This window comes from Manis javanica, chromosome 11 (assembly GCF_040802235.1).
Source record: "Manis javanica isolate MJ-LG chromosome 11, MJ_LKY, whole genome shotgun sequence".
In the NCBI taxonomy this organism is placed as follows: Eukaryota; Metazoa; Chordata; class Mammalia; order Pholidota; family Manidae; genus Manis; species Manis javanica.
Window position 1 is genome coordinate 88,947,908 of NC_133166.1, and position 26,109 is coordinate 88,974,016.

The 26,109-nt window shown below is 40.4% G+C and overlaps 1 long non-coding RNA gene across 1 annotated transcript in view; it reads right to left on the reverse strand.

Moving 5' to 3' along the window:
* The window catches only part of LOC140844464 (uncharacterized), a 62,917-nt gene that overhangs the window by 13,952 nt on the left and 22,856 nt on the right, over positions 1 to 26,109 (reverse strand). The window contains exon 2 of the long non-coding RNA XR_012122817.1: positions 14,264 to 14,576. This is a non-coding gene — a long non-coding RNA (uncharacterized lncRNA). The remainder of the gene's footprint in view (positions 1 to 14,263; positions 14,577 to 26,109) is intronic.

Genomic DNA, 26,109 nt, shown 5'->3' on the forward strand with positions numbered 1-26,109 from the left:
TTTGTTGTTCAATTTATTCAGAGAAAGTGTGTTTTCTCTTTAAATAAACAAAAACCAGATGCAAAACTAGAGTAACAAATTAATGCCAAATTTTCCATAATCGGAACCATTCCTAACTTGTCCTGCAAATTTATTTCAGGGGACAGGCTAGAAGCCCTCTAAGAAGGTATAAGTTTCTTTCCAATATGCCATTAGCCAAGTTCTGCGGCCAGGAGGAAGGGAGGGAGTGTGGCTATTTATTAAAGATCCAGAACAAGCTTCTGTCATTATCCTCAGAATGATTTGAACCACGAACTCTGCTGGCTTCAAGAATATCAACATGTTAAGTGAATTTTTTATATATTTACTTTCTAAGACACTTGAGATGGGCCTAGCTGCCTCCTGGAAGGATTTTGAAAGAGTCATCCAGGAGGCATGGTCATTGTTGAATTTGTTCTGAACTCTTAACCAGCAGTGGCTCTAAAGTCTGTTATTAATGGCCTTATCATATTGACACAGGGCCGTGTGTACCCAAGATACAGAAGGCCATGTAGTGCACACTATAAAATGGAGCACTCGCTTTAGAGTTAGCAGAGTCCTGGATCTGGCATTAATTAACTCTGTAACTTCTGACAAATCCAGCAAAACTTGCTGGTTATCAATTTTCTCATCTATACAATCTTGAAAATGATGATAACACTGCTGTTAGACATTTTTGTGAAATTCACATGATACAATGTATTTTAAAATGTCAGAATACCTGCAAACCTTTTAACAGTTCATAAAGAAGAAGTATTATAATCCTTCCAGTCTAAGAACCTGAGAACTCGGTAACGGCCTCTTCATGTTCCCTGAAGAACCTGGCGGCTCTAAATCAAGACGGAAATGAAGTTTGCAACTTCGGCGGCTGAGTCTGGGCAAGGTAACAACCACCTGTTTAATATGGAAGTAATGGCTTGTTGCAAAACGAAACAAAAAAAAGGGAATCCAAAGACATGAATGTGTTTTTTAGATTAAAATGCAAAAAGAGTGTGGTAGAAGTATGGCATCACGTTCTGAAGCAAAATTAACAACTACTGAAACCTCTGTATGATCCAAGTTTCTCAGCACATGTAATTTCTAAATCTTTTATTCTCATCTGGAAGGTTCCATGAGATCCTCAGCACCCCATGATCTACCCCAAATATGATAAATCCCCTTAGCAGGGAACAGGGTTTAGGAGAAAGTCAGAAACCTAAAAGGTAACTTCACTAAGACCAAATTAGAGCAGAACAACAATCTACACCAAAGACAGTCTTTTGGATTTCAAGACTGAGTTCAAGTAAAAGTGGTCACTGTTTGGGCAAGTCAGTGGCCAGAACTGAAGCTGGGCAGAGGATGAACTCCACCAACACTGGGAAATCACCTTCCTCCCAAGAGCGTTTCCTGCTATTCTCTGCCTCATTTCAGCAAGTCACAAAGAAATCAACTCCTTTGACCATCTTCGGAAAGATGATTCAAGACTATGCTTTGTGGTCTTTCTTGAATTTCCTTGCTTACTAAACATTGACGGAGCACACCCATTATCTGTTGGGTGGGTGGTTGTAGTAGTAGAAACAGCATGCCAACTGTGTTATAGGCACAGGGGATACCAACTAGAGAGCCCTGTCTCTGATCTAAAGGAAGTCTCCATAAGGAATTTGGGGGCTACTGACATGGTACCTGAGCTAAAGGGTGGATTGGAGCTAGCCCCTTAGACAAAGGGTGACAGTGAGGAATATTCAGGCCAAAAGAATAACATGAGGTGAAGAGAGACACAGGAGACCATGATGCGTTTGGAACCTTTATGTCCATATGGTTGGACCAGAGGATGTGTGTGTCTAAGTAGAGCCTGGGAGAGGAGAGAGAAACGGGAGCTAGATCATGAAAAGACTTGTAAGCCGTGTTTTAAGATCAACCTTTATCATGAGGGCAGTACAAAGACACTGAAGGGTTTTAAGCATAGAAGCGATATGATTAAATGTGCGTTTAAATAATAAAAAGCAGTATGTGTTCCAAATAAAGTTTGGAGAATCAGAAAGGCACAGAAAACATATAATAGATTTATTGAATACACTAGACACCCTATAGCTCAGGATGAAGCAACATTTTATTCTTTCTCCTGCTGCTCTAGAAAACCCATTTTAGAATGAAATCCTTAGTTTTTCTGATCCTAGTCAGGCACAAGAATGCTTTCATTTGGGTACTGTAAAAAGCCTGCCCAATCGAGTCTTATGCCTTCAATATTTTATTCATTTAAAACTTCTTTCATCTCTACATTTAGGCTTGCTTTGGTCTTGGGAGCTCAAAGTAGATGAGGAGAGCATAGTCAGCTTTTTCTCTCCCTTTTCTTCCCACTAGCTGCTCTTTCCTTAGGCCCTTGAGGAAGGATTAGGGGCAAATGGCCCACACTTGACCAATACAGTTGTCATCTGGCATGGCATTTGCACCTTGGAAATCCTTCTATTTAGGGACCCTTGGCTATAGTGGTCTTTTACCAGGTCTCTTCACCCTCCAGGTGGTTCCGTTGGGTGGCATCCTTCATGCCATTTGTGGGTGGCCTGCTCCATTCCATGGTTCATCCATAGTGAAAGGGCAGCTCCCTGCCATGTGAGTCCTCTCTCTTCATCCTGCTGCCAGGCAGGCCTTTCCAGCCAGCCCTTTACCTTTCGGATTCTTCTGGAGAAAACCACTCACCAGTCCCTGTGTCCCTCAAACTCCAGGATCTTCAAATGGTTCTTGTGAAGCCCCCTCACTTAGTTTAAGGTGAGGAGGTTTTTCCCCAAGGCACAGCGGGGGTGGGATGGCTTGTAGAACACAGCACCATGACCAGAAAGAAGCCCTTGCTCTGGCCTTTTAAGCCTCCTAGAGGATTATTTCTGTCCTCTCTTCCATAGCCTGCAGGTGGGTAACGGTCTGATATTGGTAGAGCCATTTCATGATGTTTTTGCATGCCCTGCATAGCTGTCGTCTAGCACTTTCTTTGATGATGTGCCAACTTAAGACCTACCATAGTATCCTTAGCTTTTTCAGGCTTTAGACAACTGGGGAAGCAATTTTCTGTACAGAATAAAAATCACCTGTAATTCCACTAGCTATATTTTTCCTCCTTTGGAAGCAGAGAGAATAAAGAGTTAAAGTCCTTCCTCTCAACTTTTAACAGTTCGGTGTGTATCCTTTAAAATTGTCTTTTATGCTTATACACATCTAGAAGACAGGTGATTTTGAAACACAGCTACAACATTTTTGACATTGTTCCCATCTAGAGGTGGAATTCACATTCCCCTCCCTTGAACTGAGGTCATCTGTGACTGTTTTGACCAGTGGAATACAGTGGAAACGAAGCTTGTGACTTTTGAGGCCAGTTAATAAAGGGCCATAAAGCAGCCATCTTGCTCTCTGGAGATACTAGAACCTGAAGCACTGAGCCACCATGCGGGAAGTCTGACCATCCTGAAGCCACGATGTTGAGAGGGCCACGCACAGGTCCTCTGGTCAACAGTCCCAGCTGAACATATCCTTCAGCATTGCAACTTACAGACATGCAAGTAAGGCATCTTAGGGGCACATTGTCCAACTCCAACTGTTCTAGTCCCAGCCAGTCAAGTCATCCCAGCCCTAAATACCACAGGGCAGAGAAAAACCAGCCCTGCTATGCTGTGTCTGAATTCCTGACCCATAAGGATAATAAAATAGTGATTGTTTTATGTCATTAAGTTTTGGGGTGCTTTGTTACACTGTGATAGGTAACAGGAACAGACAGGGATATGCATGTTAGAAAGGCATTTAACTGCAAATGATAAAATGGAGTAGAAGAGAACAAGATCAGGGGCAGGAAGACAAGGTATAAGGTTTCTGCAGTAACCCACATGAGAGGTAAAGGCTTAATTAAGGCAGTAGTAGTAGGAAGGAGACGGAGGGCTCAGCAGATAAATATTCAGCCTTAAAAGTTCTGCCCCACTGGCCAGTGTCAAAAGTATGAAGTGTAAGAAACAGGAAAAGAAGGCTCAGGGCTTGTATGTACTGTGAGTGTATGTCTCCTTTGACATATCTCAGCTTTTCCTCTGTGTGCAGAATCGGCTTCCTTACCCCAGGCTGTGATTACATGGTTTAGTGCCACAAACGAGAGTCCCTAAATGTTAGACTATAGATTACATTAATCAATCCATTTCATTTTATCTTACATGCTTGCTTAAAAGCCTTTTGTACTTAGAAAGAAAATATATGCAAAGTAATGTACAAATCAGTAGAGCGTTGTCATCTTTTAAAGCTGAGCGCTTGTACCCTGTCAGTGAACAAGAGGCCCCTGGGTGAGCAGGGTCAGTTTACAGGGACCTGTCTCTGTGGGATCAGCCTCTTTACTACACAGCAGTGAGTTGGGGTGGGAAGGACAGAGTGTACAGAACAGTGGAAAGATAAAGAAAAATTGCTCGCAGCCACCTCACTAACATGTTTCAAGACAGGCCCAGTCTGTAGGATGACATGTACCATCAGGTACAGTTTACATTCAAGAAAAGATACACACATGTGAATATGTGCATAAACAAAAGACAAGAGCATATGTGTCAAAATGATATGGTTAATATCTTCTGGTTTTGTTGGTTGGTCTGCTTGTGGATCCTTCATGTTGTTTGCATGTTTTCCAAGTTTCCTGCACAAAAATTACTTTTGAAAGCTAAAAAAGACCTCTTATGTTAAAAATCATTAGACTCCCCCAATTTCATCTATGTTGCCCATACTTATCAGGGCTAGAGTCTCCTGCAGGTTCCACCTTAGATCAACCTACTATATTCTTTATTTTACTAGACAAGGCAATCACAAATACAATAAAGGCCTTCTTTACGCACAATGTTTTGGGGCCTTCTGATTCTCCCTCTCAGAATTCTTTTCTAAACCCATCTACCACTGCCCTCATTCCTTGAGCGCTCAGGACAGCCTCAGGGCCCCCTACATTGCCAAGTCTGTGGTCTTTAGTAACTGGTCTGTGCTCCTGAGTCACTTCTCTCTGGCATCTTGTGCCTTCTCCCATTCCCCACCCTCCACCAGGTGCCTACTTCCCAAGCGGATCTCTGTTAGAGTTAGGAACAGTCTATAAATATTAAACTAATTCACGACATTTGAATAGCTAATAGCTTCATACCCACTTGGTTTTAAAAGAGGTTGCCCAGTTAATGTTACTATGTCTCTACGTGGTGATACTAAAGCCTTAGTAGAATGTAGATTTTCACGCTTCCATTAAATCCATGTGCAAACAGGTCACAACCTCATTTAGCCAAGTAGGGAGGGTTTCCTGTAGCCGGGCGCCATCACCATTACTATCAGATAGAGCAGCAACTAATTCAGTCATGTTGATGGATGTCGAAATGGTGCCCAGACTCATCTACGGTCAGAGCTACAGAGCTAGAGTGCAAGAAACTAATTTCCTCCTGGCCTGAAGTGCTCCAGGTCACCCCTGGTTACAGAGAAAATGACATGAGTCACCATGTCTTCTGAGCCAGCTCATCGAGAGTGTTCTGCACAGCTAAACCACCCAAAAACAATAGGTGTATGCAGAATGCACATTGTCTCGCCCCATTAGTTCCAAAGACCTAACTCTGACTTCCCAGAAAAAAGGTTAGGGAAACTGCAAAACATGGCTGTTAACAAAAAACACTTCAAACCAATTCCCACCAGGAGAAAAAATGCAGACAAGCTTCTGAACTCTAGCCAGCGAGCTGACTCAGAACAAGGCTGTACCCGCCCAACAGAATCCCTTCCCCGGGGCCCTTTAAATGGTTTGGAGGGTTTTCTGTGGAGCAGAGGTGGGATTTATTTTGTTTTGTTTTTATGCCAAGGTTTCATTCGCTGAAGAAACATGTATAAGTACCTACTATGTGCCAAGCATTGTGCCAGGCACTGATGTTTCAAATGTGAATGTGGATCAGTCCCTCCTCTGAAGGAAGTTAAATCTAGTTAGGGAGTGGCAGTGGGGATTGGCCCAAATGATGAAACACACAGCAATAAAATAAATCAAGCCCTGTAAGAGAGTACAGGAGAACAGGAAAAGGAAGTGCCTAAATCCTCATGCCAGGAAGAAGGCAGCGGTGGGAATGGGGGTCAGTGGGTGGGAGGGAGGGAAGCTGGGAGGAAGCTGGATCCTTCACTATAAGGATAACTAGTTAACCAAATGGGTAAGTGAGGTTCACAGGAGAAGAGGTGTCATTACAGCGTCTTTATCTTTGAAAGACAGTGCCAATCTATATTTGTGTATCAGCTAGTTTTTCTTGTTTCTTGTTTAACTTTAAAATTAAAACTAAGTGGAAAGATTCTCTAAACCTTGAAAACTGAAATGGTACACTCTAATTTATTAATCTCACAGAGTTAAGCTTCTTCAAATTTTCACTTCTCTGCTGTGAACCTTTTGCATTCACATTTGTTCTAGAAATAGATCAGAGAAATGAAACAACAAATGAAAGCCCAGCCTAAGTAGTTGGTTTATGTTTCATCATCTATTTCCAAAGAGATTCAGAGGAAGCAATTAATGTGGTTCAATTAATCTATTCAACCCACCCAGTTAAAATGATTGTGAAAAAGTTGGAAATGAAAACTACATTTCAACTTTATTTCCTCTATTAGCCTGGTAATTGGGAGATAACTATAGAATATGCCACATCCACTCCAAAGTATGTTTATAGGAAAAATGCCAGAGATCTGGCTCTCTATTCTTCCTCTCTAAATAAAGTGTTCCCAGATCCTCTAGATGCACCTAAAATACACGATCTTATGTGGAAAACTGAGCAGACATTTATTCCTCTTAAGCTAATTTTTAAAATCTCAAGCAATATATTTTTATGGATTTAAATAAAAGTATAGAAGGGGATAATGGTCATTCCACAGAAATAATCATAGTCAACAGCTTTGCAAAAGTACATATTACAACAATGGGATTATACTGTAGATGATGGCATCTCCTGGACTTCTGTGCTGGAGAGGCTCGGGAGGGGCAAACTGGTTGGATGGGAGGGCTCGGGGAGAAGCTGCATGAGCACAGCAAGAGGCAGTGTTTAGGCCAATGTTGCTCGTCATGGTTTGGTTGGGGCAGGAGCTGGAGGAGATCATAGGATAACCTAAAGCCTGCTCAGGGCCTGCCATGGCAAGCATTGCCACATGTATATATTTCCACAACTTGCTTTTTTATTTAAGAACGTCCCGAACGTATTTTACCATATCATCAATGCATACATATCTACCACCCTCCTGCTATATAATGACTATAAAGGATTCTGCTGTATTTAACTAGAGTATTGATAAACATTTGGATTTTTTCTGGTTTTCGCTAAGCATTCTGGTGTGTGTGTGTGTGTGTGTGTGTGTGTGTGTGTGTACATATACGTATAAAAATTATTCTCATAACATGAGAATTTTTATAGATAGATTCACCGAAGGGAATAGGATGAAGGATATGTGCACTTAAATTTTTGACAGAAAATTCATTGCTTAATACACAATTCAATGTACAGTTGTTATCTGACCCTACTTCCATTGTGAAGGCAGAATACTGTCTTACATAATTGATAGAGTGACCATATAATTTTCTGTCCAAGCCATAATGCTTTTGAAAGAGGAAGTGGATGCTCTTATTATACTTACACTACAGACATAAACCAGGACTATCCTGGACAAACAGACATTTGGTCACCTATATTTATTATATATATTATATATACAGTATATAATATATACAATGTATGTTAAATATATAACACAATAATTGTTAACATGAACATTATTAATGAGAATAACATTGCTGAAAATTAAGATAGCTCTGCAAATAGCTTAAGAAATTTTAATTACCCTCTTTTATCCTGCTAAAACCTTCTTTCTTTTACACTGAGAGAATATATGACTTTCAGCAACCTACTTGTCAGATTTTGTCTTAGTGATAGCAAATCAAAGATTTAGGGAAAAGGAAGAAGAATTAGCTTCTAAATATTTGCACTATTAAACTTTTCATTTGAAGAATGAATATTCCCAGACCAGGAATCATAGGTAGGTATCAAAATATCTCATGGAATTAAGAAGCAATGTGGAGAAAAGAAAAGAGTAGTTTTGAAGAATAGTAATAAAATAAGATCACAAAACATTTGCTTCCTGTAAATACAGCCTCAACATTCCCTGGACAGTCCAAAAACTGTAAGAATATAGCATATTCAGTTTTCTGAGGCCTATGAGTTGGGTTCCAGCAAGTTAAATTTCAGGAAATACCTAGACTAATGTTTATTTTTATGGCTCTACCTGAGAAGGTATATTCTCTTTGCTGTCCTATAAAATGCCTACGGGGCTTGGCCTACTTCTTTGGGTCTTTATGGACAGTCCACAACCTGGGATAATAGACACATGGCCTTCTGTGAGTGTGGTCTATTGCATATGTCTCTTCCTATTTCCAAGACAGCTGGGAAAAAATGTGTCTCACTCCCAGGCAGGATCATTCTATGGTGAAAATCTGTGTAAGTTCAGGAGACGGCTGGCTGCTCCAGAAGGAGAGGGCAAGCCCATCACACGCCTTGTCTGTGTGTGTGTTCCCATCCCTCCAGCAGTGCCCTTTGTTATTCATTAAGGATTACATTTCTTTTTCTGCCTGATATCCCAGGCTCAGTAAGAAAGCCTTTGACGGGTTAACGAATTGCCCAGCACACTTTATCATCTGTCTTGTGTTTCTCACTAAAAGGAAAGGTTTTAACAGATCCGTGCCGAGGTGTTGAGCAGTGTCTCTAGCTAATGGCAAGCTGTTAAAAATGTCTCGGAGCCTTACAATCCACCACCGGAGGGCAACTCCACAAGAGGGTATTTTCCAAAACATTCCTCACTTCACCTTTTGTCCATTGATCGCTGTCCACGTAATGGCCTGATTTTTTTTGAAGGCTGAGTTACTTAAAAGATACGGTTCAGTGGGAGTAACTATTAACCCACTCTGATTTTTTTTCTCAATATATAGCTCTATCCCCACTTTCTCACCTAGGCTTTGTTTTGATTAAGGCGTGCGTTGGCAAAACATTTAAAATTCATTCTGGTTCTGTGAAACGGATGTTTTCCTTTGTCAAAAGCTATCTGAAAGCTGAGATCAATGTATAGATGCTGACAGAAGAGATAGCTAAGATGTTCGTTTGTCAACAAACAAAAATTGCCAAACAGTATGTACGGCAGATCCCATTTATGTAAAAATGTATATAAATATAATATGTGTTGATATATGAATAGAGGAAATTTGAAAGACCATAATATGTGCGTTATTAACAGCTGTTATGTTGGAGATGGGATTGCCAGGGCTTTTTACTTCTGAAGACATCTGTACAATTTGCCTCTTAGACAATCAGCATCTGTTACTTTTCCAATCCAAAGAGAAAGGAGATTGCTAAAATAAAGTTACTAAGAAGGAATAAACTGATTTCTTAGGTCTACAATTAGATGGGCTGAGCTAACGAAAAGCAAACATGAGGAGCTTAGAAGCAGGGAATGACCAGTCCATGATGTAGAAGGCAGCATTATTACATATTAATAAATATTATGTATATGTTTCTCAGGGCAGAAGAAAAGGACAAATGCCTGAAAAACAGAATTTTCGACAGCTATTAAAAATAAGCTGGCTTTAACAAGAAACTTGTTTTTTAATCTGTTGGGAGAACTTGTTCAAACTCATGGAATTTTTTTAGAAGAGCACTAATTTGGTTACATAATCTGAACTCTCAGTGTAGGAAAATGTTCAGCTGGAATATGTCAGATGTTAGTTGGCAGGGCCCAATTGCAAATGATTGGTACAGAGTTCAACTACATCAGATCTAACATGCCATTTTGTGAGTATATCCTGTGGTGTAGTGGAAAATACACAGGTTTTGGACAGTCAACATGGATTCAAGTCTCCCCTTTCCCTCTGGTACTTGCAATTTTATCTTGAATAAGTTACTTCACCTCTTTAAGACTTGGTTTCCTGAATTAAGTGAATTTAAAGCAGTAGCTATTGCATAAGGTGGTTAGTTATAAGCCTGAAAACCAAATTTCTGTGAAGTGCATTTTATGACCTGTAAAATTCTCTAGCATATAGCAGGCACTGAATATTAAGTGAATGAGAGACTCTTTCTAGACTTTGTTAAGTGTCCACACCAAAATGAGAGAGAGAGACTTGTTTTAGCTACTTTGGGGGTGGAGTTTCTTAAGGAGGAAGAGGACCCTCGTGATTTAGAAAAGGAAAAAAGTAAATAATAGTTACTATTAGGCCCTAGATTAAGAATAATGTTGAAAACATCTGAAACTGCCACATACACATACATACAAACATAAATTACACACAGCACCTATCATCCTTTAAAGCTATCTCAAATGTCACAGACTTTCTGAGGCCTTTCCTGATTTCTCAGGCAAAGGTAGGCACTCCCTCCCAGTGAAGGCCTGGCATGAAAAGATTAGCTGTTGCAAAGAGATTCTCTTTCAGAGAAACTAATAGAATTAAAATAATGTGCCAGCTGGAGGGAGGAGCCCACTTACAGTGTGAGTTCTCTTAATGATAGTGCCCTAAAGTGACAGTTCTGTGACCCAAATTTACTCTTGGTCCCACAGTTGGGAAAGAGGTAAAGATAGGCATATACTCCAGGGTATTTTAAATTAGTTATCCTACACAAGTAGCTTGAGAGTGTGTTAGCATCTAAGAGAGAAGCTTCAAATCCCTGTTCTTACATAAATAACTTAATCAGACAGCTTGCTTTTAGCTAGCCACCCATGATGTGTTGCTCCCTTACCCTGCAGCCCGTGCCACCCTAACATTTGCTGCCTGACACTTTTGGCCAGCAACGTAGACACAAGTAACTTCTGAGGAACCTCAAAGCCAAATAGTTCAGATATGAGTCTGATGGTCAGGAGGGAGACAGAGAGCAGAGTTCAAGGGTTGGAAGTTAACATCAAAACTGTTGGTTTAAAATCCACACACATAGAGGAAAATGCCAGTGCTTGTGAGCATGGTTAGAAGCCCCTAAAACAAGCCTGATAGATTTAAATGCTTTGGCACTGGGCGGTGAAGGAACAGGAAGAGGAGGAACTCATGAGGAAGCACTCAGAGAAGAGGCCAATGTAGAGACCATTGGGAGTACGTTGGCAACCTCTGTGCCAAGAGGTTCCAGTGGGGATGAGGAGACAGAATTCAGACGGCGGTGCATTTTAAAGTGCAGTTGGACGGAGGAAGCAGAGCAGTCATCATTGGTAATCCTTTTAAGGATGTTGACAGGGAAGGAAAATTGTCTGGACATGCTTGGCATCTTTATTTGTTTCCTCTCTGCCCATGGACAAGGCTAAAGGCACCCTATAAATGGCAGCTGGACTCTGGGTATCAGCTCCCCGAGAAATCTTACTGCCCTGGCTGCGCTGGCTCCCATCCAATTTCCAGAAGCTTTTGTCTCTATTTTCCTATCCTTAGTTATAGGTCCTTTAACTTCCATCCATTTTTCCCCTCTCTGCGCAGTATGTTTTTTTTTTTTATATCGTTAATGTACAATTACTTGAACAACATTACGGTTACTAGACTCCCCCTATTATCAAGTCTCCCTCACATACCCCATTACAGTCACTGTCCATCAGCGTAGTAAGATGCTATAGAATCATTACTTGTCTTCTCTGCATATACTGCCTTTCCCATGTCCCTGCCACTACATTATGTGTGCTAATCGTAATGCCCCATTTTCCCCCTTATCCCTCCCTTCCCACCCATCCTCCCCAGTCCCTTTCCCTTGGTAACTGTTAGTCCATTCTTGGGTTCTGTGAATCTGCTGCTGTTTTGTTCCTTCATTTTTTTCTTTATTCTTATACTCTACAGATGAGTGAAATCATTTGATACTTGTCTTTCTCTGCCTGGCTAATTTCACTGAGCATAATACCCTCTAGCCCCAACCATGTTGTTGCAAATGGTAGGATTTGTTTTCTTCTTATGGATGAATAATATTCCATTGTGTATATGTACCACATCTTCTTTATCCATTCATCTATTGATGGACACTCATGTTGCTTCCATTTCTTGGCTATTATAAATAGTGCTGCAATAAATATAGGGGTGCATCTGTCTTTTTCAAACTGGGCTCCTGCATTCTTAGGGTAAATTCCTGGGAGTGGAATTCCTGGGTCAAATGGTATTTATATTTTTATTTTTTTGAGGAACCTCCCTACTGCTTTCTACAATGGTTGAGCTAGTTTACATTCCCACCAGCAGTGTAGGAGGGTTCCCCTTTCTCCACAACCTAGCCAACATTTGTTGTTGTTTGTCTTTTGGATGTTGGTGCCCAGTATGTTTTGAACTGATACAGTATTTGACTGTCTCTTTGGCTCTCACTCTATTTCACCTGTGACACTGCCTTTGGTTCCCTTTTTGTTCCATGTCCTGGGGATCTACATCAGTGCCTTCTCATCTGGGCACCTAGACCCTCCTGTCTTGTCCAGTTTGGAAAGGAACTGGCTCAGAAGGGAGAGAGGCACAAGGTGGAGGAGGATAGAGTCAAAGAAGGGGGTGCCAGCTGGTTTCAGTTGCAGAGAGATTGGTTATAGGGAAAGAACCATAGAGGAGGGTAAAGCAGGAGAAGATTTAAGGTAAAGTAGTTGCACCACGGGACAGGGGAGAAAAGCTGAGGTGACAAGTTTCCTGAGTGAGTGAGAGGCAGTAAGGACATAGGCAGAGTCCTTGACCAGAGGAAAGGAAATTTCAGCCTCTGAGACAAGAGAGGAAGGTATAGGAGGTTTGGGTTCTGCTAGCATGAGAGTGTGGAGGTTGGGGAGGAGGCTTGGACTTGTGAAGGTGGTATGGTCAACTGGAGGAAAGGAGGAGTGAAATAAGCAAGAAAATGTGAGACCAGCAGCCTCTGAAGACACTTAGTTGTAGCAGGGCTGCTGCACAACTGAGTCGTTTCCTCGAGAAGTGCTATACCCCACGAGACCACCTCTTACGAGCCAGGCTGACCACTAGTCCTGGTGGCTAAGCCCAGCATTCCCAGAACCTGCCTCAGTTCCAGCCCAAGAGTTAGATGCACTGTCTTTGGGACAGTGGGGGATTCGGAATGAAAGAAATGTAGCATCCCTTCAACTTATCTATTGGCTCCATGAGAGGAAGTGAACACCTTGCAGGCAATGTAGGTGAATTAGACAGGAGAATTGTAGACTATATGGAGCATTACTATTTTACCCAGCCTGTTTGCTGGGCTTCTTGTTACAACAGGACATCCTCATGACACTTGCTGCCCATTTTTCAGTGGACACTGAGCATATGGCTCTCTTGGTCTCTTTGCCACCCAGAACAGGGGAGTATCCTGGGTAAAAATTATGAGGGATTCTGAAGTAAACCATTTGATGCAGATGTAGGGTACCACCTGGGCCATTCACAAGCTCCAACAGGGTTGCAATCTCATCAACCACTTTGCAGCAGGATCTTGGCTCATGACTTTCCTGTGACGGCTGTCTTCTGGTGTCATTTCCAGCAGCCTGGCAGCATGCTCCATGATGAACTGTCTGAGAATGCTCAGGGCTGAAGAACCGCACTGTACAAGGTGCTCAGCCCAGGGAACCCTACCCTCACCACCTGGACATGATGTGTGCCCTCAGCTGGGAAGGAAGCCAGGCAGGACTGAAGGGATCTCCCCTCCTCTCCTTGCTGGTCCATTTACCTTCCTGGGGATGTTGTGGCACCCCTGTAATTACAGGGAACCAAAGTTCCCTTGTTGCCCAGGCCCTTATAGTCACAGTCTCAAGGTTCCAAATGCAAAGGACAATAAAATAAGTGCCAACCACTCACACATTCCAAAACAAAGTGTCAGACCACCTATGCAGAAGCTGCTGGCCTAGCCATCATCATATCTAAGAAGCTGGAGGAGGACTGTCTGAGAGACAGTGGGTGGTGTGACGTTATCCCAACTCATCCACGAGGTTTCCTCTTCATCTCAGGACAGGCCTCCCGGGAACCCTCGGCTAGTACGACACATCCTCATGGCTGGCTAATTTGTGGGGCCCAGCGCAAATGCAAATCTGAGGACCCTAGTTCAAAAAGTATTAAAAAATAGTATTAAAAAAATAAATAAATGTGGGCTGTACCATTGCTTTCAGAACCAAATCCTGCTGAAGCAGGCCTTTAAGGCAAAATAGCAGGCCTGCTTTGGGTAAAACTTGAGGACTGGCTCCTTTAGGAATTAAGAGATGGAAGACAATTATGTTTTTCATTAGTTGCCTCCTGTGTGCTAGATACCGTGGTAGACATTCTACATGTTACCTTGTTTAACCTCCATGACAATCCCGTAATTTTCACAGTTGTCAGTGGCAGAGACAGGATGTGGGCTCAGGTTTTACAGGCTCCGAAGTCTAGGTTCTTTCTGTTGCACTTGAGTGTTTCCCATGGAAGATGGGAAAGGGTAGAACGCTGGCACTGTTTGAGCATTCCCTTGTGCCAGCACTCTGCGTGGTGAAGTCAGTGCAGCTCTTTCAGGATGAGCTTCTGCTTCTGAAGGACCCTCTTCCAGGCCCTTCAGATATGCACATAATCTCTTGCTGCAGTGGTCTGACTATTAGGCAGAGGAGCTGAAATGCTGGTGGAGAAAGGAACAGAAATGTCTTTCATTCTCTCATGCATTCATTTCTTCATTCATGTATGAACTGAATCGCCCCCTCCTCCTTTGTGTCCCTGAGTTGCCAGGGGCAGTTGTGCCCCTCTTTCTCTTTTTTTAGCCTTTTCTTTGTCTAGGGCCAACAAAATTCAATGAAAAGACAACTGAGAGGTTATGTACATGAAGAAAGGAAAATAAATTATTTCACAGTAGCATGCTTTCTGAAATGAGATTTCAAATGTATTAAACAAACAAAAAATGACCTATCAGGCCAATTATCTTGTTTGCCCAAGAATTATTTTATTTATTTGATTACTCAGTTTAGCCATAGGCCCATGTAACTAATTGCTATCAGTTCAAACATAAAGGGTCATAATTTAGCAGAAGCTGGGCAATGAGGTTGATGACCTTTCTCCTGTAAGATTGTGATCTTAGAATATGTGTAAATTCATGACTGTATTTGATGCCTTGTCTAAAAGTCTGAAAGACTGGGAACTACAAGTAACCTTGGCAGCAAAGCAAAGAAAGGAGAATGGCTATTTTGGAATCCAAAGATTCTAGGACTAGAAGTTTCCTGATGGTCATTTAGTTCCCTTTATTTGGTCCCTTTATTTGACAAACAAGGAAACTGAGGCTCAGAGATGCTAGATCAACTTTGCAAAGACACCAAGTAATTAAGATAGAGTTGAGCCAAAAACCCATGCCTCCTGACTGCAAGTTCAGGATTTCCCCTAACATCCTATTATTTTACCTATGGTTTATTTCTGGACATTATTTTTGTTTACTTGTTATGTTTAAATGCTTTTGTTTTCATATTTTTTGTTGTTTTTAAACTATAAAAGTAACATATGCCCTTTGTGAAGAAACTCAAAAGAGAAGTGTATAGAGTAAACAGTAAGCGGCCCTTTCATTTTTCCCTCCAGTGGAAACCTCTGTTAATGGACTAGTGGGTGTTCTTCCTGACTTTTCCATGTGTTTAGAAACATACATGTAATTTCTTTTTCATAAATGGAGACACAGTATTCATGTTGTTTTGAGGGTTTTTTTACATTTAACAGATGTTTCTATTTCAGAACAAAGATACCTATCTCATTCTTTTTTGAAGTTGAAATATAATTCCCATAATATAAAGTTCATCATGTTAAAGTATATAATTCAGTGGTTTTTGGTATGCTCACCATGTTATGCAACCGTACCACTATCTAATTCTAAAACCTTTCCAGCACCCAAAAAGAAGCCCTGTGTCCATGAGCAGTGAGTCCCAATTCTTGCAGCCCCTCAGTCCCCTGGCAATCACTAATGCCCTTTCTGTGCCTCTGGATTTGCCTCGCCTGAACATTTCATATCAATGGAGTCGTTTAATATGTGGCCTTTTGTGTCTAGCTTCTTTTACTTAGCATAATGTCTTCAAGGTTTATCTGTATTGTAATATGACAGGACCTCATTCCTTTTTATGGCTGAATAATATTCCATCAACAGCTAGACCACATTTTGTTTGCCCTTTCATCAGCTGGTGGATATTTGGGTTGTTTTCACTTTCTGACTATTGTGAATAATGCTACCATGAACATTCTACATGTTTTTGTGTGACTATGTGTTTTCACTTCTCTTGGGCTTATTCTTTTGAATTGTACAATATTCTATGATTTGAATTTACCATAGAGTCATTTCTTCTGTTGATGAATATGTGTATTTTCTTCTATTACAAATAATGATGTCATAAATATCCCTATGCCTATTTCTTTTAGAGAGCCAGCATAGTATCTGCTGTCTCCCACACACAAAAGAGCACTATGCCTTAATCCTGGCACTGCTACTTAATAGTTGCATTAACTTAAACAAGTTACTTAACCTCTCTATGCCTTTGTTTCCTCATCTGTAAAATGCAATCAGAATAGAACTTACCTCACAGGGTAAGTGATTAATAGAAATAATGCAGTTAAGACTTGTGCATGGTATACATTCAATAAATGTTAATATTATCCAATATAAAATGCAAATTTTTCTGTAGGTTAGGTTTCTAGAAATAGAATTTTTAAGTCAAATATTTACTTTTATAATTTTGAAATATATTGTTAATTGCCCTCTATATATTGTTAATTGCAAGAAAGAGTGTCTATTTCCCCACACCCTGGCCAATTCTGAAAATTATTATGTTTTTTGAGTTTTTTGTTTTAATTTTGTCTATCTCATAGATAAGAATGGCATATTTTGCTGTAATTTTAATTTCTGGCCAATTCTGAAAATTATTATGTTTTTTGAGTTTTTTGTTTTAATTTTGTCTATCTCATAGATAAGAATGGCATATTTTGCTGTAATTTTAATTTCCCAAATTACCACTGAGGTTGAGTATCTTTTAATATGTTCATTGGCTACTTACATTTCTCTTACTGTTTATATCTGAGGCACACTTTTCTATTTATTTGTAGATTCTTTTTATGTATGGGTACTAACCTTTTGTTATATATTTTGAAAGTATTTTCTGTAGTTTGGTTTTTGCCTTTTAAATTTGTGATGTCTTTTGTCATATTGAAGTTCTTAATTTTAATGAAGTCTAATATATTACTATTTTCCTCTGGAAGCTTTCCCATATACAATTAAAAGCTCAACCTGGAAATGGCACAGATTACTCTACTTACAACTCATTGGCCAGAACTGGTCCCACGGCCCCACCTACCCACAGAGGGACCAGGAAGTATAATCTTAGCCCAAGTCCAGAAGGTGAAGCATTGGAAATATTCGGTGAGCAGCTTGAACAACTGCCACAATGGTCTAAATTGAAGGAAATCAACAGAAAGGAGGGAAGAACAATAGAGAGGTAAAGAATTACCATGCCTCTAGGTATTAGGTGAGAAAACTGTGATCAAGTAATAAAGAATTAATTCCAGTTGATTTAGGAAGATGTGGCTTTGGGAAATGAGTTGTAGTTTCATACGAAGTAAGCCTGGACTAGAATAATAAGAGGGCCATGTTTTCTGAAGAGGCTGATAGAATTCTTAGCATTCAAAGAGTGAATATAGGAATACTAGTTTTGCTCATCAGCCGTCAGTTTAATCCTGACGTGTGAAGTTTGTATAGATCATCCAGATATTAAGTCACCAAGCCCAGAGGTTTAATTTGAATGCTTTTGGAGAATGGCAGAGCTGTCTGTTCTTGAATAAACGTCTGCCCAACCCCCATCCTCTGCAAGCACTCTTAGTATGTGTGTGTGCACTTCCGTGAGAGGAAAATCAATACCTTCTTGGATAGATAGAAATTGAGCTATGTCAAGGCATACATGTACTGTCTGATAGCGTCTTTCTGCTAGGAATCTAATATATTGATCAAATTTCTCTAGCAGAGCATCCATGCAATATACAATAGTGACAGGCTAATGGTAGGAATGTTGGCTATACCTTATTTTTAATATGTATCCTTTAACCAAAAAGTCAAAGCTTGAGATCTCCATCCAGGGCACTGACTCTCCTGATCAAAGTCCTAATCTTCTTGCAATTTCTGTCAGGGGTCACAAACAGCACGCCCTGTGATTCTGTGGTCCATCTGCTTCTTACTGAGGGTGGGAAATGATTTTCTCAGTTGGAACTTCTCCTCTCCTTTGCTATCATCTCTTCCTCCCCTTTCTTTGGGCCAAAGTAACAGCAGCAAATGCGTGGGTGGCTATTGAGCTGTAGCTCTGCATTCTGTAGAGCTACAGAAGTCGTACCTGTGCACATGCTCCTTTGATTGTTGTTCATAACTTTTCTTGTTGTTGTTGTTAAAAGGTAGGGGTGATGACGGGAAGGGGGAGGAAGGGCCCTCTGCCTGGCTTCTCCAAACATGTCCATTCCTAGCCCAGAATGATGACACACAAGCACAAGGGGTATTGGCTGACTCTTCATCGTCGATGAGCCTGCCTTCAGCTGCTAAAGAGGAAGGGACATAGAGAAGCAGAGAGGAGGATGTGCATGTGTTTTTAAACAAACTGCCTTGTGATGCAGAAGGCCTAGGAAACATTTCAGATATTGAACCCTAGATACATGGAAAATTACTCACATGGTTTTATGTTTTTTTCCCCTATGACTCTAGTAATCCAAAGGGAAATTTTTCTGGTTAAATGACTCATCTAAAATGTGTTTTTTGACTGTATCTTGGGCAAGGAAGAATCTATTCAGAGATAACAATTTATTATTTAACATTTTGACAGGTCCACAGAAGTACAAGTCAGTTGAGTCCAAATAAAGAAATGTGCTATTTTTAACAACTTCTAGATGTTCTTGGCAGAACATCTAACCTAAGATAGACTTTGATGGGGGAAAGAACAGGTTTATGATCTTTGTCTTAGGTTTTCTATTAAAATGTGATAATCAAAATAATAGTTTAAAATATAAGCCAAGAAATAATCATAGAAATTTTTATGAGGATACGATGAAAGGGCAAGGAAAAAAGAAAGCAAGAAAGAATGCAAAATAGACTGTGCACTAGAACTAGAAATAGATGTGCCTGAAATAGAGAAATTTTAATATTTCTATCACCTGAAATAGAGAAATTTTAATTTTTCTATCACTTCATTTCTGTTATTGCATAGATTGTTAGAGAGAATTGCATATATTATAATATGCTTTTATTTCCCAAAGATAAAGGTATTTTATCCTTTATAGAAGAAAAGTACCATCCTCATCCTACTGGAACTCTATCATTCAAATGGGCAACAAATCTAATATGGGATTTTTATATTTTCACAATGCTTTCAAACATTCATCCATGTTATTTTATGTAAGAAGCATGCATTCTCATCAGATAGGCAGGGCCTGCATTATTCTCCCTGTAATATTGATGAGGCAATCATGACCAAGTTCATATAATAAAATAATACAGGTGGAATGCGTTTCCTCAACATCAAATCCCTTAAGCATACTGCTTCTTAGACCAAAAACTTACCATATTTCTGGGCACACACTTACCTGCATTTTCTTGAAACTGAATTTGAGCCACTGAAATCCTTGAAAAGTTTTGTTTGATATACAAAATCTTTCTCTTTCTTCTGAGGGAGAGACAAATGAGAGTTTTGTTCCCTTTGTAATGGAAGTGGGTATTATGGTGCTTTTGAAGGCCCAAGGAGAGAGAATTGACCCAATTTTACCTTATACCACTGTCTAATGCCTTCACTAGCAGTGACTTATACTGTGGTTAATTGCAGTAACAATGGAGAAATTAACATAAGTATGTAGTGAGAATTAGATATAGACATTCATAAATCCCAGAGAGTTTGAGTAATCATACCATCATGTAACAGTCACATTCCTGTCTCTCTTAGTTTTCCCATATCATGCAGTTTAGCTCTTTACAATCATGTGTTTCATGTTTAAGTCTGTTTTTTAACATGTAAATAAATTGCACATAGGACTTCTCATTCCTTTTAGACCCATACAGCTAAAATCTTTAATCTTATGATCTTCTTGAAACTTTCTTCATTTAAAAATACTCTATGCCCCATTTTTGAACACTACATATTTATTGTGTGCCTTCCATGCCAAATTTATTATACTCCATACATATCCATGCTAATTCATTACTTCACTAATTCCTTCATTTATACCTCTGTATATCTAGAACAACTAACACGTATTGTATTCCCATCATATTAGCCACACTGTGTTGTAATTATCTGTTTCTCTCTCTAGATTTGAATTGTCTGGGAGCAAAGGCTGTATGTGTGATCTTTTCATTTCAGGAGGTACCAGATACATAATAGGTGTACAATGAATGCATTTAGATGAATGGCAGGTAGAAAATGCCATGTATCTGGCAGATAATGGCTAACTGCTATTTAGTGGTGAGGACATATTGATTACTTCTACTTTGTTTTACTCATTTTTCTTATAAATGAAAAATTTGAAATATTTGAAAGAATAAGACTAGCTTTTCAGTGGAGTTTAAAAGTATACTACCATGCAAGATCCTATTTAGATCAAAGAAACAACGTATTTTGGGGGTGGCTGGATATTGAATGCCCTGAAGCTATTAAATATTTTATCAATATGCATAATTTTTTCAGTAGGTTGATATATGCATGTTATGATGGCAGGAAACCTTAGGTGGGGATCAATATATACTATGTTTTCAACGCAGGTAGAATAAACAGAAAATAATGGGAAAAAAACAACAGGCACTTATTTCTTTGTTTTTTTGAAATTCTGCCTTTCGTTAAACCAAGCAGCCTTCCAAAATCATTGGAACTGTAATAACACACCACTAAATGCTTTCACTTGTTCAATTTTTCATTTGCAAAGGTAATCTATGTTTTAAAACCTGGAAATCTTTGAAATATGCATCAGGCAAGAGGCTGTTGTAGAGATTGCCTTGAGGTCAGGGCTCTCCGTTCCTTGGTTGCTGAGTCTGAGGTTTCTGCCAAAGGCCACAAAATATCCCTTCATTAACTGGTTCTTGGCGGCAAATATAATTAAGGGCTAGCCATAGACCAGGATGTTGTAAAAGGATAAATGTCTCCTGTGGTGTGAAAACGGGGCCAAAGACGCTGATCCTATGACAAAAGTTCCATACAATCACACCCCATAGTTGATGGGGATTTGATTTAGTGAAATGGTTTAGAATAAAGCGCCTTTGTAGCACCGGTGGCTTCTGACAGCACAGTCTTTTGTGGTGCTGGCGGACACAGAGCATGGAGGCTTGACTGCACATGTTGGCAGTTCCTCTGGTTTACCAAAGCCCCTTCCCAAGGACTCTCCTGTCCAGCCAGTTAGGTGCCTGTTTGTACAGGTGCCGGATCAGCTGTTTTCCCTGGAAGTCATTCTCTTCTTGCAGTTTTTCTGCCGAGGGTCATTCAAGGGTGACAAGAACTCTGCTGCTCCTTGAAGGCTGAACCTGTTATTGCTGCAGCTGCCAAAATTTGGCCTCAAAGAGACAGTGATTTGAACCTGGTTCGCTGACTGCTGTCTCTAGACTCCCTGGCACCACCCCATGTGGGGGAGAAAAAAAATGTACCTGGTAGCATTCAAGTCTAGAATTGTAATGAAGTTAGTGTGTCCAGATGTATCTTTTTAAAGGGATTAGCCCAGTGTTCCAGGAAGCCTTTTGAGGATAATAAATTATTTACTTTTTCCAAAGGAAATCTTCAAAGTGCTCACAGAGATTAAATTTTAGATAGGCCGTTTTTGAGTGGGGAGGAGGTAGCTGTTTATGTGACACAAAACACAACCACAGAGGACCTTTGTTTTCACCTGGGTCATTAGTACACACTTCTGATCATGCCAAGGTCCTTTGAGCACACCAATTACACTTTGCTAAGTCTGCTATAAGGAAATTGGATGATGTTGAAAGAAAAAATCCAAAACCATCTCAGGCTAGGAAGGAGGGATTTTGAAAGGCTAATATTCGCTTTTACAAGATTACATGCTGCTGATAACCCCTTCCATCATGCAGTTCTCTCCTCCTTTGGCTCACTAGTCTTGAACCATTTGCCAAAACCTCTCTTCACATATTTGATACTAGTCAAACTGGACTCCTTGCCATTTCCTGAACACAGTATCTCATAAATATTTATTGAGTCCATGCTATGTGTCAGGCCCTGCGCTGTGTATTCTATATAGATAGAAGCTCTTCAAGTTAATCAGTAATTATTCATTCTTTTATGCACTCAAGAAATACTTAATGCACACCTACTATGTGTCGAGCATATGCTAAGCAGTGAGAGTATAGCTATGAACAAGGCAGACATACTCCCTGTCCTCATAGAGCGCACAGTCTAGCAGGGAAACAGATGTTACACAATAATAAAGGAGGGAAGGAGAGGAAGACATGAGCACATAGAGTGGGAGGGCTCAGCCCGAGGGAGGGATGTGTACCCTGAGACATGAAGTTGTTGCAGGAATCAGCCAAATTAAAAGGAGGATGAATGCTGGGGCTGAGGGAAGGGTCTGGAGGAATGGGAACAAGAGCAGAGAATGGCACAGTGGTGTGGACTGCCCACTTGATATTCCTGGTTCAGATCCTGGTTTTACAGTTTAACTTCCCCTGTAACTTTGGATAAGTCACTTAACTTCTGTGCCTCCATTTCTTTATCTTTAAATGGGGATAGTAACACTATAGGTTTATTGCCCTAGCAAATGAGTTGCTATGTGGCTGGCACATAGTAAGTATTATTTAATGTTCGTTATTTTAGCAAGGAAGTGAAGGTATTTTGAATTCCTCTTTAGCCTAGTGTATAGCATATGAGAAGTACAGAGAAAGCATTGAGGTTAGAAAAACTGATAGAGCTTGAATTAAGAGGGGCAGGGGGAGAACTTGTAAACATGTGAAGGACTTTTTTGATCCATAGAGTAGTAGGAGGTCATTGAAGGGATTTAAGCGGGACAGTGACACAATCAGCTTGTCTGGGCCATGCTGGCGGCCATGCAGCTACACCAAAGTGTGTGCACTGGCAAGATATCTATGAAGTGGAATTAACAACACTTGGTTTGGGATTGGAAATGTGAATAAGGAAGAGGGATGATTGAAGAATGGCTACCTGGACTAGTAAGTAGCCAGGGTACCTCCTATGTCCAAATAACTGGTTCAGGAAGCTGGGGATACACAAAGCTGGTAGGTTTGGTGATGAGAGCTGAGGAAAAATGGATTTGAGGAAGGATGATTTGAAATACAGGTTGTAGAGACTGGGAGAGAGCATTAACGGGGGAAACCAAGGCAGGGTGGAGGACTGGTGAGTTTGGTGATGTGTAATTTTTACCAGCACCCAACTGTGCAGGTGTGAGGTTTTCTCAGCAGCTCTTGGCACCTCTCAGATGAAAAGAAGATGTAAGCATCTGAGAACTCTAGGATCAGGATAATCAGATGACAATTATAATGGTCCTATCTAACATTTATGGAGGTTTGCTAGGTGCCGGGTGCTGTTGTTAGACCTTTAATGCATTATCTCATTTAATTAGATGCTGGCAGGTCTTGAAGTTGCATGAAGGGTACTCAATAGTAGCACATTGACTAAATGTCAGCAAATAAAAGCTCAGCTCTTTGGCATGTTATTTATATGATTGTTACATATAAATTGTGTTTCTCTGGCTCCACAAATCTAAGGGAAAAATTAGGGTGAAAATAACAGCAATGAAACAATGTCCCTTTGGCTCTGTCCCATTTACTCTGAAAAACTCCTTTCTTTAAATTCCTTATTAATTTCCTAAGTCTGCTGTAACAAAGGACCACAGTACTTCCCCCACACGGTTTGCAGACTGTTTTACCTTATGCTTTGTTTGTATCCATTCTTCTGCAGGTCCTGCTTCCTAACCTCAGCTGGGCTGCAGGACAATCACAGTGACAGATGCTCTCTGGGACTTACTCATCCCTCTTACTGACAGTGAACTTGAACCGGAGTCCTTGAACCAAACTTGTCAGCCCCACCTCTCTTCTCCCTTGGTCTGATGGCTGTTATGGTGTCCCTTGGTACAAATAAAACCTCTGCTGTATCCAGACATGCCCCCAAAATCAACAGTAATCAGAGAGCCAAGACTACAGTTTCCTATGATATATATTTAAATTAATTTTTTACAAAAATTTATCCACAGCATGATGCAGATCATCAAAACCTGTTAGATTGGGCTGTGCACTGAATCTGCTGCTTGAGATCTGAAATATCACCTTCTGTCCTATTAGAAAGGGCTTGCTCCATGCACTTCACATTTAGTTTCTACTCTAGTCCTCTTTCCAAGCTCATGAATCCAGGGAGGTTCACAGCCCCTTCTACACAGTTATAGCCTCTCATTGCAGATAACACAACCATGCCCAGTAATATTCAGCTATAGTACATCTTGATTTCTTTTTCTTGTGAGAGGCCCAATGATTAAAGTAATTATAAAGGTTTGTACCTAATCCTCATTATGACTTTCACCACAGGGAGAAAAAGGTTGACTGTATTTTTACCTGAGTGTATTCTGACTGTATTCTAACCTGGCTCCAGGTGTGATACCTTTCTTCCCAACGGAAATATCAATCTGAAGTCAGTTAATCAGTTAATCAGTTAACACATATTTGTTAAGTGTTTCTTACATGTCCCGCATTAGCAGAAAACAGACACAAGAAATTGGGCTTTTTGGTAATTATTATTTTAAGCTCTTCAAATGCAGATTACTTATATCATCCAATAAATAAGTACTGAGCACCTACTATGTTAGATACCGTGCCAGGCACTGGGGGATTCAGCAGAAGCAAAACTGACATAATCTGTCTTAGAATCTACCATCTGTTTAGGGACCCACACCCTCACAATTTACAAGTAAATATATATTCACAAATTTTAATAAGAACTGTAAAACAAATTTAAGGGGTACAATGTATAACAGGGAGAGCCCAAGTTACATTGGGCATGAATGGTCAATGATACTTACACTGAACTTCAAAGGATGGGTGGGAAGGGAGGAAAAGAATAGCTCATGCCGAAGAGTAGCCCATGAAAGAGGTGGAAAAGAGCTTGGTGCCTCCGAAAAAGTGAAAAAGGGCTAGAGAAGCTGGAGCACAGAGAATTAGGTGGGAGGGGGGACCAGATGAAAGAAAGAGAGGGCAAGGACAGATCCTGCAGGGCCATGGTAAGGAGTCTGTATTCCATCCTATGTACATGGGAAGCACTGAAGGATTTTTTTTCATTTTTTAATTTTGGTATCATTAAGGTACAATTACTTGAACAACATTATGGTTACTAGACTCCTCCTATTATCAAGTCCCCCTCACATACTCCATTACAGTCATTGTCCATCAGCGTAGTAAGATGCTATAGAATCATTACTTGTCTTCTCTGTATATACTGCCTTTCCCGTGTCCCATCTCCCTGCTACATTATGTGTGCTAATCATAATGTCCCCTTTTCCCCTTATTCCTCCCTTCCCACCCATCCTCCCCAGTCCTTTTCCCTTTGGTAACTGTTAGTCTATTCTTGGGTTCTGTGAGTTGAAGCACTGAAGGATTTTAAGCAAGAGAAAGGTGTGGTGGCATTTGTGTTTTTAAAGACTGCTCTGACTGTTGTATGGACAATGGATAGGCCAGAGGGGGGACATCAGTAGGCAGCTATTACAGGGAAGGTGAGAGAAGATAGTGACTGATGCTATGGAGACAGGACAAAGCAAACAGATCCAAGAGATCCTTATTTGGGGATCGAGTCAACAAGTTTCTTTCTAGGGGAATATGAAGAGAAAGTATTAACCAATATAGATCACTGAATTAGGTTCTAGTCCAAATAATCTGAAAGTTAATCACCTGATCAGTACTGGAGTTGCCATTGAGAATCTGCCCCAGTGTGTTTCATGGGGTAGACCACTGAGCAGGACCCAAACCCTCAGTTCACGTGCAGATAGGAAAATTGACTTCCATTTCAGTGCTTGTTTTGACTGGAGCTGTGCGGTCCATTTCAGGATTTCAGGAAGTGAACAAATGAATTTTTTTAAGGCAGTCATCAGAAACTGGCTTTCAGAGATACACAGAGAGCAGGAGCAGGAAATGATGGATGCTTTTCTTAAGTAGGCAGTGCCCTGCTCATTGT